The following is a 15298-nucleotide window of genomic DNA, read 5'->3' on the forward strand; positions in this document are numbered from 1 at the left end:
ATATGTTTAATTGGTCATCCATGCTTATTTAAACAACTATACACACACTCACCAATATTACAACACATGTTTTCCCCTCATTAATCATTCATTAAGTTTGTAGAAAAGCTATGCTTAGTGGTGACCTCTAAACCCTAAGATCTCTCTCTCTCTTTTATTATTTCTATTGCATTTTATTGTTTACTTTAATTTAAATTACACATTAGTATAATTCACTAACCAATCTTTTGATCACTCGACCTACTAACCCTAATCTTGTTTCCACAACCATTACGACCCACCAATCCCTTGGGTCGATTCCTACTCGCCCTAACTATATTTTAGTGAAAGGTAGTAGTGGCAATTATAAATGTAAAACTTGGCCCCTCATTTTAATGCACCTTCTAAGCTATGTGCTTGCGGTGACCACCATGAACGAAACTTCCTTGGGAAGAGTTGCAATCGAGAATTGAAAAGCTAAACTTTTTGACCTAAAGCAAAATACTTATTAATGATATGTCTATTATAAAATGCTTTAGTCTTTGCTTTATAAATTTTGGCATTTGCATAAGCCTCATTTTGGATTTCTGCTAGCTCATTAAGCTGCAATTTTCTGTTAGAGCCAGCCTTATCAAGATTAAAATTAAACCTCTTTATGGCCCAAAAGACAAGATACTCTAATTCAACCGGAAGATGACATGCCTCGTAAACAATCCGGTATGGTGACATGCCAATTAGCATCTTAAACATAGTTCGGTAGGCCCAAAGTGCATTGTTCAGTCATAATGACGAATCTTTGTGGTCCGGTATAATCGTCTTTTCAAGAATATGCTTGATTTCCCGATTTGAGATTTCCACTTGACCACTCGATTGAGGATGGTAAGGCGTGGGAACCTTATGATGAACAGAGTACTTAAGGAGAACAGATCGAAGATAACGATTGCAGAAATGAGGCCCTCCATCACTTAAGAGTGCTCGAGGTGTACCAAACTGACTGAATATGTTCTTTTGAATGAACTGAACCACAGCAGTGTGGTTATTAATGGTTGCCTCAGCCTCTATCCATTTAGATACATAGTCCACCACTAGGAGAATGTAAAAATAACCATATGAAGATGGAAATGGTCCCATAAAATCTATTCCCCAAACATCAAAGATTTCAATAATTAAAATGGAGTTCAATAGCAACATGTCCCTTTTAGACATTGCCCCAAGCTTTTGACATTGCGTACAAGACTTGCAAAAGTTGTAAGCATCTTTGAATAATGAAGGCCAATAAAATCCATTTTGAAGGACTTTAGATGAAGTTGTTTTGGCACTAAAGTGTCCTCCACATTCAAGAGTGTGGCAAAATTTTAAGATATTTTGGACTTCGAATTTAGGAACACATCTCCGGATTATTTAATCCGGACAATACTTGAACAATTCCGGGTCTTCCCAAAAGAAATTTTTGATTTGAGCGAAGAACCGGTCTTTCTCTTGCTTAGACCATTTTGATGGAATTTTTCCAACCGCAAGATAGTTGATAATGTTAGCAAACCAAGGAGGCGACACATGAGAAATCTGGAATAGTTGCTCATCCAGAAAGGAATCATGAATTGGAGAAAAATCAGAAGTGTTCTCAATAAGAAGCATAGAGAGATGATTGCGACTACATTATCAGTTCCTTTCTTATCCTTAATCTCAATGTTGAACTCTTGAAGTAAAAGTATCCAATGAGTGAGTTGAGGTTTGGTCTCTTTCTTTGCAAGTAAATGTCTTTACGCGGCATGATCCGTGTAGACAATGACCTTAGATCCAAGAAGATATGAACGGAATTTATCAAAGGCATAGATAATTGCTAGCAACTCTTTCTCAGTTGTTGTATAATTCATTTGAGCATCTGAGAGAGTCTTGCTAGCATAGTAAATAGCATGAGGAGTTTTATTAACACGCTGGCCCAAAACAACACCTAATGCATAATCGGATGCATCACACATGATCTCAAAGGGAAGAGACCAATTAGGTGGTTTCATGATTGGGGTAGAAGAGAGTAGTGAATGGAGCTTCTTAAAAGCTTCCAAACATACTTCATTAAAGTTGAAATTAGCATTCTTTTCAAGAAGATGGCATAAAGGCCGAGAAATCTTGCTAAAATCCTTGATGAAGTGGCGATAAAAGTCAGCATGGCCAAGAAAAGATCAAATTTGTCTCACCGAAGAGGGAGGAGGAAGGCTATGAATTAATTCAACTTTTGCCTTATCAACCTCAATCCCTCTTTTAGAGATAATGTGTCCCAAGACAATCCCTTCTTGTACCATGAAGTGACTCTTTTCCCAACTTAAGATCAGATTGGTGTCTTTGCATCTTTGAAGTACGAGTGATAAATTATGGAGACAAAAGTCAAAAGAAGATCCAATGACAGAAAAACCATCCATGAATACTTCAAGAAATTTTTCGACCATATCCAAAAATATGGACATCATGCATCTCTGAAAAGTGGCCGGCGCATTACATAACCCAAAGGGCATGCGATGATAAGCGAAAGTTCCAAAAGGGAAAGTGAATATGGTATTCTCTCGATCTTGAGGATCTACATCGACTTGGTTATAGCCAGAATAACCATCAAGAAAATAATAGTAACTTTGGCCAGCTAACCTTTCTAGGATTTGATCAATGAATGGGAGGGGAAAATTATCTTTCCTAGTTGCACAGTTTAGTTTCTGGTAATCTATGCACACACGCTAACCAGTGGTAGTGCGTTGTGGCACAAGTTCTCCAATTGAATTTTCAACAATGGTAAGGCTGGACTTCTTTAGAACAACTTGAGTGGGGCTTACCCACTTGTTATCCGAGATGGGGTAGACAATCCTTTGCATCTAATAGCTTGATTACCTCTTTTATGACAACCTCCTTCATGTTAAGATTCAACTGACGCTGCACCTCTCGAGAAGGTTTAGCTTCTTCCTCCAAAAGAATGCGGTGCATCCAAATGGAAGGGTCAATTCCTTTTAAATCAGCCACCGACCAGCCAATAGTTTCTTTGTGCTTTTGTAGCACCACTAAAAGGCTATTTTCTTGGTCTTGAGAAAGATCCGATGCAATAATGGCCGGAAGAGTTTTGTTTACACCAAGAAATACATACTTGAGATTAATCGGGAGCGGCTTTAACTCAAGTTAAGGTGGAGATTTCAGTGAAGGGATAGGAGGAGTGATGGAAATTAATGGAAGAGGTTCCTTTGGCACTTTCCAAGAAGGAAAGTCTGAGACTACATTGGCTTCAAGCAAAGAATTGACTTCACGAATGGATTGATCAATATCAAAATTTTTAAAGTCAAAATGAGCCTAGCAAGTTTTAAGAGGATCTTGACTTAAAATAAATGGGAGAGATTCTTTAACCATTTCATCAATAATGTCAAGAGAGAAACACTCATATTCCTGTTGAGGATATTGAAAAGCACTAAAGATGTTAAGCTTCACCTTCATATTTCTAAAAGAAATATCCATCACCCCAGTTCGACAATTAATTGAAGCATTAGCCCGTAACTAAGAAAGGCCAACAAGGGATCACAGGAATATATTTTATTGGATTATGGAATGGTTCAGTATCTAGAACCACAAAGTCTACCGGGAAGTAGAAATTATTCACCTTGATGAGTACATCTTCAATGATACCACGAGGTTGCTTTACAGATTTATCCATAAGTTACAAGACAACTGAAGTGGATTTGAGTTCTCCTAAGCCAAGTTGCAAGTATACTAAGTAAGGAATCAGATTTACACTTGATCCTAAGTCAAGGAGGGCCTTTTCTATCTCATTGTCTCCAATGACACATGAGATTTTTGGGGCACCCGGATCCTTAAACTTCGGAGGTGTATTATGCTAAATGATAGCACTTGCTTGCTCAGTTAGCCTAACCTTTTTAGGAATATTGCTCTTAGAAATGCATTTTTGAGTACACAAATCTTTAATAAATTTTTCATAAGGTGGAATTTGGTTAATGGCATCAAGGAGAGGAATGTTGATCTTTACTTGCTTAAAGACTTCAAACATTTCCTAAATTTTATTGCCTTTTTTCCCAAAATTTGTGGACTCTATGAGACGTTGAGGAAAAGGAGCCTTGGGCTCATAAGATGTCTCAACATTTTGGTTTGGCGGATTGAAATTTCTGGACTATCTTTCAGATTCTTGGATTAAGAAGTTGAATCCTTGGGAGCAAGAGTTTCAATTTTTTCATCAACCTTATTGTCCACTGATCGGTTTGAGATTCGATCTATAATAAATCAACCTTTTGTAATAGCACAAATCATTGTAAAATAGGGCTATTGAACGGGTAAGTCGAACCACTGGGACTGGTAGTTTATGGCAACCAAGGTCTTTGAATTCACTTTTAATTTGATGAAAGGGGTATAGAGTTTTGATTGGTTTGTCACTTAGTAACTAGAATTGAAATTCACATAAAACAACAATTTGCAAGAAATTTAAAGGAAAGAAATCTAGGTAAAGAGGACTAGGGAAGTGAATCCACTACCAACCCTATAAACATGCTAAATTGCTATTAACTTGGGAAACAATTTCACTACATGACAATGATATATAGCAATACTAGATTGCTACATTATCCTCAAAAAATTCATAGGATCAAGACTTAAGTATAATCCCTCAAAGTACTACATGTTAGAACTACCTAAATTAGAGTGTAGCCATGACATGCTCACTAAGCTAGGGACTATCAAACCCCTCGATCACTATGGTGATAGCACATGGAGTTAAAAATCAAGATAAAATCCATCAAAGGAAAGCCTAAGCAATGGACTAACAAGCTGCTCATACAACATGCCAACAAAACCCATTCTACAATCTCATTTCCATTCTCACTATGAAAATGCAAGTTATACAATCATGTGAGAATATAATCTAAGACAAGATGATAGATTCAACATAATTATTTATATAAATAAAGATCCATTACAAATGTAAGGTGCTCTAGATCATGGAACCACCATATACATGAATCATTTCCCAAATTAAATGAAACTAAAGCATGCTTAGAAGGGAGGGCTTCATCACCTCCCTAGATAGAGAGTTAGTTACCCATGGATGCAAGGAATGAAGGAGAAAAAGAGGCCTCACCCTCCATTTTCGCACCTAGGGGCTCCTTAGTACATAACCCACTTGAACCCAATATTTCTCTCTCTAAACTTAGCAAAAATTGTATATCTCTATTCTAGCCTCCAAGCCCTTATCTAGCCAAGAAAAAATCTCATTTTCCCCCCCATTTTTGAGCCCTAGCATCCCTATGAGCATTTTGGTCCACACAATGGGTCAAGTGGACAGCCTTAAACCAAACAATGCAGAGCTGTCTGTAAAACGATGGGCACCCGTGTCTTGAGGAGGCCACTGGCCGGCCTGGCGGGCACCCGCGGTGCATGATGGCGGGGGCCCGAGAGACACGGCGGGGCCCCGTGCTGGCTAGATGAATTTGGAGGTTTTGGCGGGCGCCCGCGCCTTCTTGGCTCAGCTCTGAAAACATATATCTTAGCCTCCTTTTTGCACGAACTGCTGACACCACTCTTCTTCCTTAGACTTTGTGCATCGAACATCATGAGTTCTGTGGATTACTTGACTTGTCCAAAATGACGGTTCCCTGCAACGGCGTGCTTTGATCTTCAAAAACTTATTAAAGCGTCACTTTTACCTCTCTTAAGGGAACTAACTTGAAAATAGACAAAAGAATGCAGTTAAGGCTAAAATATACAATAGAATCAACTAATGGACTTAACTAATACAAATAAGGGCGCTTAAATATGCAATATTCGGCGCTTATCACACCCCCAAACTTATATTTTGCTAGTCCTATAGCAAAACCAAAAATAAAACTCTTAACAAAATGACAAGATTTGAAATGCTATCAACATGCATCAATCATGGTGCAAGAAAATACATACATAGCTCAAATGTAACCTGGAACAGACAGAATATTGGAGATGGGATCATTAAGCAGACTACCTTGCATATACGAGGCCTTGATATACAAAATGGCTAAACATATTTCAAATATCAGGCATCAACATTATAGTCTACATAAATACTTCAATTGTCATCTCTTGAATAGAAATCAACTCTAACTTCAGTTAAAGTGAACTGGATTCCCAATATACGGCTTTTACCTTCTTTTTCCAATTTCAAAACACAAGCTTCAAATCATTGAATTTCTCTTCTTTTTTTTTTTTTTTTTTTTTTTTTTTTTTTTTTTTTTAATGAGGTCTCTAAGGCATGTTTGTTTGGTTGTTTTTTATTTTTTTATTTTTTATTTTATTATTTTTATTTATTTATTTATTTTTATGATGAATATTATGGTCGTGCAATGCCGAAGTCCCTTAAGCTTTCAAACCAACCCATGTAACAAGTGTTAGGCCAGCAACTCCCAAACCAGATGGCTTTAGGGTGCTAAGTATAAAGACACTCCTAGGGCTTAATAACTTGAATTGGCAAGGCTACGAACTCCAAAGAACTATATTTATTTATTTTTATTTTTGTGAATGACCGTGCAATGCCTAAGTCCCTTCAACTTTCTAACTAACCCATGTAGCAAGCGTTAGGCCAACAAATCCCAAACCAGATGGCTTTAGGGTGCTAAGTGTAAGGACACTCCAAGGGCTTAGTAACTCGAGTTAGCAAGGCTACGAACTTAAACTAGTCAATATTCTTATTAATTTTTTTTATTTTTATTTTTTATTTTTTATTATTTTTTATTTTTTTATACCAAAGATATCCATTCATTAGGGTCATCAATTCAAATCAACTGAGTCAAGGTCAAGGTCAATCAGGTTGCATGCCTCACAATTGAATTTCTGGTATGCATCTGTGCAATGTGAAGCATAAAAGAGTATGAAATCCGACAAAAATCTAATTGAAGCATTTATACAAACCCGTTTGAATTAGCATGATCCTTTCAAATTTTTCTTTATTTTCAAAAACTATCATTTGCCTTTATATACAAAGTATTAAACATATGCTTCAATCTCCAACAAGTTCCAAGATTACTCTATCATTGTTTCCCAAAAATGATTTTTATTAACTTACATGAATCAAGTTAAACATGCGAGCAAAAGTGTAATACCAAAAAATACAATAATGCACCCCCAAACTGGAATGTCACATGGTCCTCAATGTGAGAAGACAAAGAATTAAAATGCAATTGAAAAGAGGGTACATGGAACAATAGTACATAGTGGAGGAGGAAATTCAGTGGTGGCACAAAAATAAGCCACATTGCGAATTCCAAGAGCATGCCCCCAAACTTGAATTCAAAAGCCTGTCAAAAGACATCTATACACCACAAGCATCAAATGAATCCAACAAAAATGAATATAAATAACTGCAAATTTATTTAGCTAAAAACCAATTATCCCTATAAAGCAGTAAAAGTATTGTAGTTAAAAGTTCAAAATAGGAACTAAAAAGTAAATGCCAAACGCGGCCCATAATAAGTCTAAAAGATACTACTAAAAAGCAAAATAGATACGAAAAGCATAAAATCACTCCATCATCAGAGTGGAGGATGAGGCGTCGGCGCCACCTGGGGCACGGTTAATCAAGGTCTGGAGCATGATTTGCAATGTTTACTGTCCATCCTGAGTCGCCTGAAACTTCTCCAGAGTCTCCTTACGAAAGTCCGTAAGGATGCCCTCAATACCCTCGACTCGCAGCTGGAGTGTATCAAGACGAATGCTGAGCGAGTCATAAATGGCCTCAGGCATAGCATGCAGAGGCGGGGCAATAGGAGCAACAGGCAGAGCCGGAGCAACAGGAGCAGCTGAAGCTCCCCAATCCAATACATCACCTATGCGAGCTTGACGGGAAGTCTTGAGTTGAACTGTACTGGACTTCCAAACCCCAAGGTCAAAATGTGACACATCGGTCAGCTTTTCCTCATTTCGGGGCGCTTTAAACCCTTTGTTCTTGAGCAACCGGGTGATTAAGTATGGAAAAGGAAATGCCCAGGTGATAGCATTGCTTGACCGCATCATAATTAGGTCATTGTAGACCTTAAGAATTTGATCCTAGACAAGCTGCGGGACACAGAACCATTGTTCTTTCTCAGCGGCATAAAGGGCGTTCAAAAAAGCACCTTTACGTTCAGAATGCTTCGGCACAGGAAGGACATTTTTAGCCAGGACCGAGTCTAGGAACCAGAGCCGGCATGGGAGAAATGACTTATTGGTGCTGGTTGTGTGATTGCTGGTATACTAGTTATGGCAAATTTTCTCCATAATGTATGCCATCGTTAGATTGTCTGGAGGCTCAACATATAGAGGTTGACCCACCTCATCCCCCGGGGATGCCAATGGGCAGAGCAAAGCCGTGGCCAGGTCCCGAAGTTTGAACTTATAAGTGATGCCATCAATAGTGGACTTAATGACGTCCGGGTTATCACATGAATCGGATATGTTTGCGTAAAACAGGCGGACCACACACGGATAGTAAGCACTAGCACGTGGCTTGAAAAGAGATTCGAGGCCACGCACCGTCAAGTCTCGGACGGCCCACGCTGTTTCCGAATTGTTTTCGAAGCCCTCTTGGATGTCAAATTTGGCCTCGGTGTTGATGGGCCAATCCACCCAATTTGGCGTGGGAGCCTCCCCAGAAGGTCCTTCGGAAGAACGAGCTTGCTTGGAAGAGGTTTTGGGAGCCATTTGAGTGAAAAAGTTGGTTCGGGCAATTTGTCAAACACCTGGTGTGCAAGACAAAAAGGAAGAGAGCTAAGTGATGGTTAGAGATGAGAAAACCCAAAAATTTTATCCTATAATTGACACACACTAGCCCCAAAACAATCACCAACCTTAATTACATGCAATCCCATCCTCCATTATTCCAAAAATTGAAAGAAAAAGAGAGAAGAGAAAGCTTATCCAAATGGATGGAAGAACCTACAAAATTCCTCTTGATTGGTGGAAGATGGATGGAGTGATGAGGGTGAGAGGGTTTGATAGAAGAATGATGGAGATGGGAGAAGAAGAGATGGAAGTGAGAAATAGGGGAAATAAGTAGGTTGGGTCGAAGGGGATAGAGAGGGGAGAGTTAGGATTTAAATTAATGGGCTTGGACGCCCATTTAAAGAGGGCCAGCGACAGGCGGCGGGCGCCGGCCATAACATGAGCATACTGCCATGTTTCGCGGGCACCCGCGGGGGCTTGCTGAAACTAGACATTTTAGTGGGCGCCCGCGAGACTTGGGTGGGCGCCCGCTAAGCTGCTTGGCAGAACCTTCTTAGAAATGATATTTGGCCTAAGGAAGGCTGGGCCGGGATTGAAAATTCCTGAAATTGGAAACTTAAGCTCTTTTAGACCGAGACACCGTGTAGAACATGTCGGAATGGAATTCGGAGTGCAAATTCAGAAGCGATTATCATCGAGGCCCGAATTTCCCATAATGCTTGGATTGGACAAGAAAATTGCATGAATGACCTTAAAAAATTCCAAAAATGAGGTTAGCTAATTTCGAAAAAGTTCAAGTCAATTCCGAAAAAGTTTACATTTTTGGTTAAACCTAGTTAATTTCCAAAAAATTCTTGGTCAAGGCAACTTGAAGGAGGGAAGCTTGGAAGTTGAAAGAATTGCTTCCCTAGAGTGCTAAATTATACGTCGATAGCTAGACGAATCAGGATTGCATGGTGCATTAGTCCTCGTAAATTGGATCCGTCAATAAGACTTTCTCTACTTTGCGAGTTGGGACTATGCCATCAACATAAGGCTTAAGCCTTTGGCCATTAATCTTAAATAGAGATCCATCAGTAGGATCTAGGAGTTCAATTGCACCATGAGGAAAGACGGAAGTGATGACATATGGACCATCCCACCGTGAATGGAGTTTATCGGTAAAGAGTTTCAATCTAGAATTGAAAAGCCAAACTTTCTGTCCAGGGGCAAAAGACTTGCTGACAATGTGCTTGTCATGAAATACTTTAGTCTTTGCTTTATAGATTTTGGCGCTTTCAATTGCATCATTGCTAATTTACTCAAGCTCATTAAGCTGCAATTTGTGATTAGAGCTGGCTTGTTTGAGATCAAAGTTGAGCCTTTTTATGGCCTAATAAGCACGGTGCTCTAATTCGACTGGGAGATGACAAGCTTTTCCAAAGACAAGCCGATAGGGAGACATGCCGATGGGCGTCTTATACGCTGTCTGGTAGGCCCAAAGTGCATTGTTTAGTCTCAATGACCAATCTTTACAGTCTGGTCGAACCATTTTTTCTAGGATATGCTTGATTTCCCGATTAGATACTTCCACTTGACCACTCGTTTGAGGGTGGTAAGGCATGGCTACCTTATGAATGACGGAGTATTTAGAAAGGACGGATTTAAGATAGCGATTTCGAAAATGAGAGCTGCCGTCACTGATGAGTGCTCGGGGCATACCAATATGACTAAAAATGTTTGATTGAATGAACTTGACCACAACTTTATGATCATTGGTTTTGGTAGCCTCGACCTCAACCCATTTAGACACATAATCCACCGCTACAAGAATATACTTATAGCCATAAGAAGATGGAAATGGTCCCATAAAGTCAATCCCCCACACATCAAAAATTTTTATGATTAAGATGGGAGTGAGGGGCATCATGTCTCTTCTAGAAATGGAGCCGAGCTTTTGACAACGCTCACAAGATTTACAGAAGTTATAAGCATCCCAAAATAGGGAAGGCCAATAGAATCTGCTTTGAAGGACCTTGTCAGCGGTCTTCTTGGCACTAAAGTGACCCCCACGAGCAAGGGTGTGGCAGAAATTTAGGACACTTGTGAATTCAGTTTCAGGAATGCATCGCCAGATAATTTGATCCAGGCAATACTTGAATAACTCCGGATCTTCCCAAAAGAAATGCTTGACTTGGGAGAAGAAACGGTCTCTTTCTTGTTTGGACCATTTGGAAGGAATTTTACCTACCGCAAGGTAGTTTACAATATCCGCAAACCAAGGGAGATTTGAGTGAGAAATCTGAAACAGTTGCTCATCCGGGAAGGAATCGCGAACTGTAGCAAATTCAGAAGTTCTCTCTATGAGTAAACGAGATAGATGGTCTGCGACAACATTATCTATCCCCCTTTTATCCCAGATTTCAATGTCAAACTCTTAGAGCAAGAGTATCCATCGAATTAGGCAAGGTTTGGTCTTTTTTTTGGAGAGCAAATGCCTAAGGGCGGCATGGTCCGAGAAGACAATGACCTTGGATCCAAGAAGATAGGAACGAAATTTATCCAAGGCATACACCACAGCTAGCAATTCTTTTTCCGTGGTGGTGTAATTTAATTGAGTATCAGAGAGAGTCTTGCTAGCGTAATAGATGGCATGCGGAAGCTTGTCCACATGCTGGCCCAAAACCGCACCTAATGTATAATCAGATGCATCACACATGATCTCAAATGGAAGAGACCAATTAGGCGGTTTCATGATTGGGGTTGATGAGAGAAGAGTACGGAGCTTCTTGAAAGCTTCCAAACAGGCTTCATCAAAATTAAAGGGAATATCCTTGGCAAGTAGATTACACAAAGGCTGAGATATTTTGTTAAAATCTTTGATGAAGCGGCGATAGAAGCCGGCATGTCCAAGGAAGGAACAGATTTGACGGACATAATTTGGAGGGGGAAGATTAGAGATCAATTCGACTTTGGCTTTGTCGACCTCAATTCCCTTTTTAGAAATAACATGTCCCAAGACAATGCCTTTTTGGACCATAAAATGATTCTTTTCCCAACTTAGAATTAAATTTGTCTCCTTGTATCTTTGAAGCACAAGGGATAGATTTTGGAGACAGAAGTCAAAGGAAGATCTAAAGACGGAAAAATCGTCCATGAATACTTCTAAGAATTTTTCAACCATATCGGAAAATATAGACATCATGCACCTTTGGAAGGTTGCCGGTGCATTACATAGCCCAAAGGGCATGCGCCTATAGGCAAATGTTCCAAAGGGACATGTTAATGTGGTCTTCTCTTGATCTTGCGGATCAATTGCCACTTGGTTATAGCCGGAATAACCATTAAGGAAGCAATAGTAGCTTTAGCCTGCTAACCTCTCTAGGATTTGATCAATGAATGGAAGTGGGAAATGATCATTCCAAGTGGTAGAAGTTAGCTTTCGGTAGTCAATGCACTCACGCCACCCGGTGGTGGTGCGTTGTGGCATGAGCTCCCCCGCTGAATTTTCAACAACGGTGAGGCCGGATTTCTTAGGAACAACTTGAGTGGGGCTCACCCACTTGCTATCAGAGATGGGGTAGATGATTCCCGCATCTAGTAGCTTGATCACTTCTTTCATGACCACTTCCTTCATGTTAAGATTCAACCGGCATTGCACCTCTCTAGAAGGTTTAGCGTCGTCCTCCAAATGAATGCGGTGTATACAAATAGAAGGGTCGATTCCTTTCAAATCAGCCACTGCCCAGCCAATAGCTTTTTTGTGCTCTTGTAGCACCGCTAAAAGGCTATTTTCTTGATCCTTTAAAAGGTCCAAAGCAATGATGACTGGAAGAGTTTGACTTTCACCAAGAAACATACTTGAGGTAGGCCGGGAGCGGCTTTAATTCAAGTTGTGATGAAGATTTCAAGGAAGGGACCGGAGGAGTAGTGGAAAGCTGAGGAAGTGGTTCTTTTGGCACCTTCCAAGGAGGACAATTCATGATAGCATTAATGTCAAGCAAAGAGTTTACTTCTTGGATGGGTTGGTCAATACCAAAGTTTAAGAAGTCAAAATGAGACATGCAAGTTTCCAAAGGATCTTTGCTTAGAATGAAGGGGAGAGATTCTTCGACCACTTCATCTACCACATCGATAAGGAAACAATCATCCTCTTCAGAAGGATGTTGCGTTGCATGGAAAATATGGAGTTTGACTTGCATATTTCCAAAGGCGATATCCATCACCTTGGTTCGGCAATTAATTGAAGCGTTAGCCGTAGCTAAGAATGGCCTACTGAGGATCACGGGAATATGCTTCTTTGGATCATGGACCGGTTCCGTGTCAAGAACCACAAAGTCTACCGGGAAGTAGAATTTGTCCACTTTATTTATGATATCTTCAAGAATGCCCCGTGGGTGCTTGACCGATTTGTCGGCAAGCTGTAAGATGTAATACCCTTAATTTCAAAAGGATAGACCAGGAATTTAATTTATTGTTAAATTGCATTTTTAATTAGTTTAATTATTTATTTGTGCTTATTATTTGAATTAATTGTGTATTTAGTGGAATTGTTTATTTAATTGACTTATTTGATTTAACAATTTTACTTTAATTATTTTTCTGTTTTTATATATACTTAGGTGGATTTGTAATTATTTGTTTCATTTATTGGTCTAAGTTAGGGTTTTATTTTCCTGTATCACGTGTTGGTTTTGGGCCGGTTAGGATTAAATTACGTTTACGGTTTAGGGTTTTTATTACACTTAGGATTTGGAATTGTCTATAAATAAGTAAGTTATATGTCTGCCTAGGGTTTTAGAACCCTATTCATGACACAGAGAAGGCAGATCATTATAACAGAGACTTGTGACAAAACTGAGAGAAAGAAAATAGAGTGAGGCTTAGGAGGAGAACAGAGAGGGCCAAGGAGGTTGATTGTGGATTAGAGTTAGAATAGTAGGAGGCTTGAAGGTGTACAGTAGACGGACATCATCAGAAAAGCTTAGAAAGATGGCGACAAGGTTTTGGTTACAAAACTGTATAGGCAAGTTCTTTTCTTCCTCTCTTCCTTGGCCCGTGTTCTGTGCATACCTAGAGGATCTCTAGGATGTTAATTGAATATTAATTAAACCTTGCATGTCTAATATATGTTAATTTTATTGTCTGTAAAGGCTGCACTTTGTCTGAAATAATTCTTGCAACTGTGTTCTTTGTCGTCTGTTTTAAGCATATAAATTGTTATTTTTTTAAAACGTTGTATTAGTTCTTGTTGTGGTAAACTAAGGACTGGGGGTTTTCACTGGATATATATTAGATAGTTAGGACCAATTTTAAGGAAGAACAGACGGGTAGAAAAGGGCCGAAGGTGAGGCAGAAGGTCGGAAACAGAGAAGGAAGCAAAATGGAGCTCTCAAAGGAGGAGAAAGCCAGCTCCAGGAAGTTGGGAGCCGGCTCCCCACTTTATAGAGCCGGCTCCAAGGGCTAGGGAGTTGGCTCTAAGTGGTCTAGAGCCTGCTCTACTTATTTGAGAGCAGGCTCCCTTGGTTTGGCTCTGTTTGGATGGGTTTTGAGATTGTTCAGGCACTGTTTGGGACGTGTTTGGGATTTTAAATGGTTTCAGGGACTGGAATGAGAATTTTAAATGTAATTTTCATTGGATTCTAAGTTCTCTAATTGTATGCTTTGATCCATAGAGCAAATAGAAGAAACAGTGTAAAAATAAACAACTTTGCAAGCTGCTAACAGATAGGAAGGACTAAATTGCTAAATCTTGTTTTAAAAATTTAACGGATTGTAGCATGGCCTCTAAACATGATGTTAGGCTATATTAGGTCCCCCAATGCATAATTTATCTTTATATTCTATTGGTGTTCACAGTGTGGACATTTTAAACAATGTCACACACTGTTGACGGATATAAGGTATCCAGTTGGTTAAATTTATTTAAGCAACTTAGATGACTGGAGGAGGATTTTGAAATCTATAATTGGATTCATAATAGGGTCATGTAACGGTTAGATTTTACTTGTACTTGGGTTGGATTTTAATTAATAAACTGTTAAGATTCTATTTCATTAATTAAAGGGATGTTGTGCTGGATTCTTAATTGTGTAATTGTGTTTTCAGTTGCATCAATTATTGGTTGGAATTGTGGATAAAATAAGCATGTTGATTCATATAATGTCTTGGATGCTTATTAGTAAATAATTGATGCTTACATACTTTATATGTGTAATCAATTATATGAAAATTGTTGGAGTAGTATCAGATAAGCATGTTAATTTAAATGTTGTTATGCTTATTATGGAACAATTGAAATTTTTATGTAATGGATTATTATCAATTGTTGGAGTTATGGATTAGTTAATATTTATATGCATTATCTATATTATCAACTACTAGATGGATGGATTGTATGCACCAGTATGGGATGGTGGCATACTGGGGACGAATTAGTTTCAAAAGACTATATCCTATCTATACGGAATAAGGGAATGGATTATAAAATAAATCCTACTTATATTTAGGTTAGGTTAGTTGAAACAAAGCTGAATGACTAACTGGATTACTTGCTATGGATATGTAAGTTTGTGCAGCTAAAAAAGCTGAACGGCTTGCTATGGATATGTAACTCTATGCAGCTGAACAAGCTGAACGG

The 15298-nt window shown here is 39.0% G+C and overlaps 1 pseudogene; it reads right to left on the reverse strand.

Annotated features, from left to right (window-relative positions):
- Positions 1-759: 759 nt before the first annotated feature.
- LOC132304954 (uncharacterized) overlaps positions 760-15298 on the reverse strand; it is a 123662-nt pseudogene continuing 109123 nt past the window's right edge.

Source organism: Cornus florida, unplaced genomic scaffold, assembly GCF_030987335.1.
Source record: "Cornus florida cultivar Cherokee Brave unplaced genomic scaffold, ASM3098733v1 CherokeeBrave_3.0.0_Hap2_Chr04, whole genome shotgun sequence".
Classification (NCBI taxonomy): Eukaryota; Viridiplantae; Streptophyta; class Magnoliopsida; order Cornales; family Cornaceae; genus Cornus; species Cornus florida.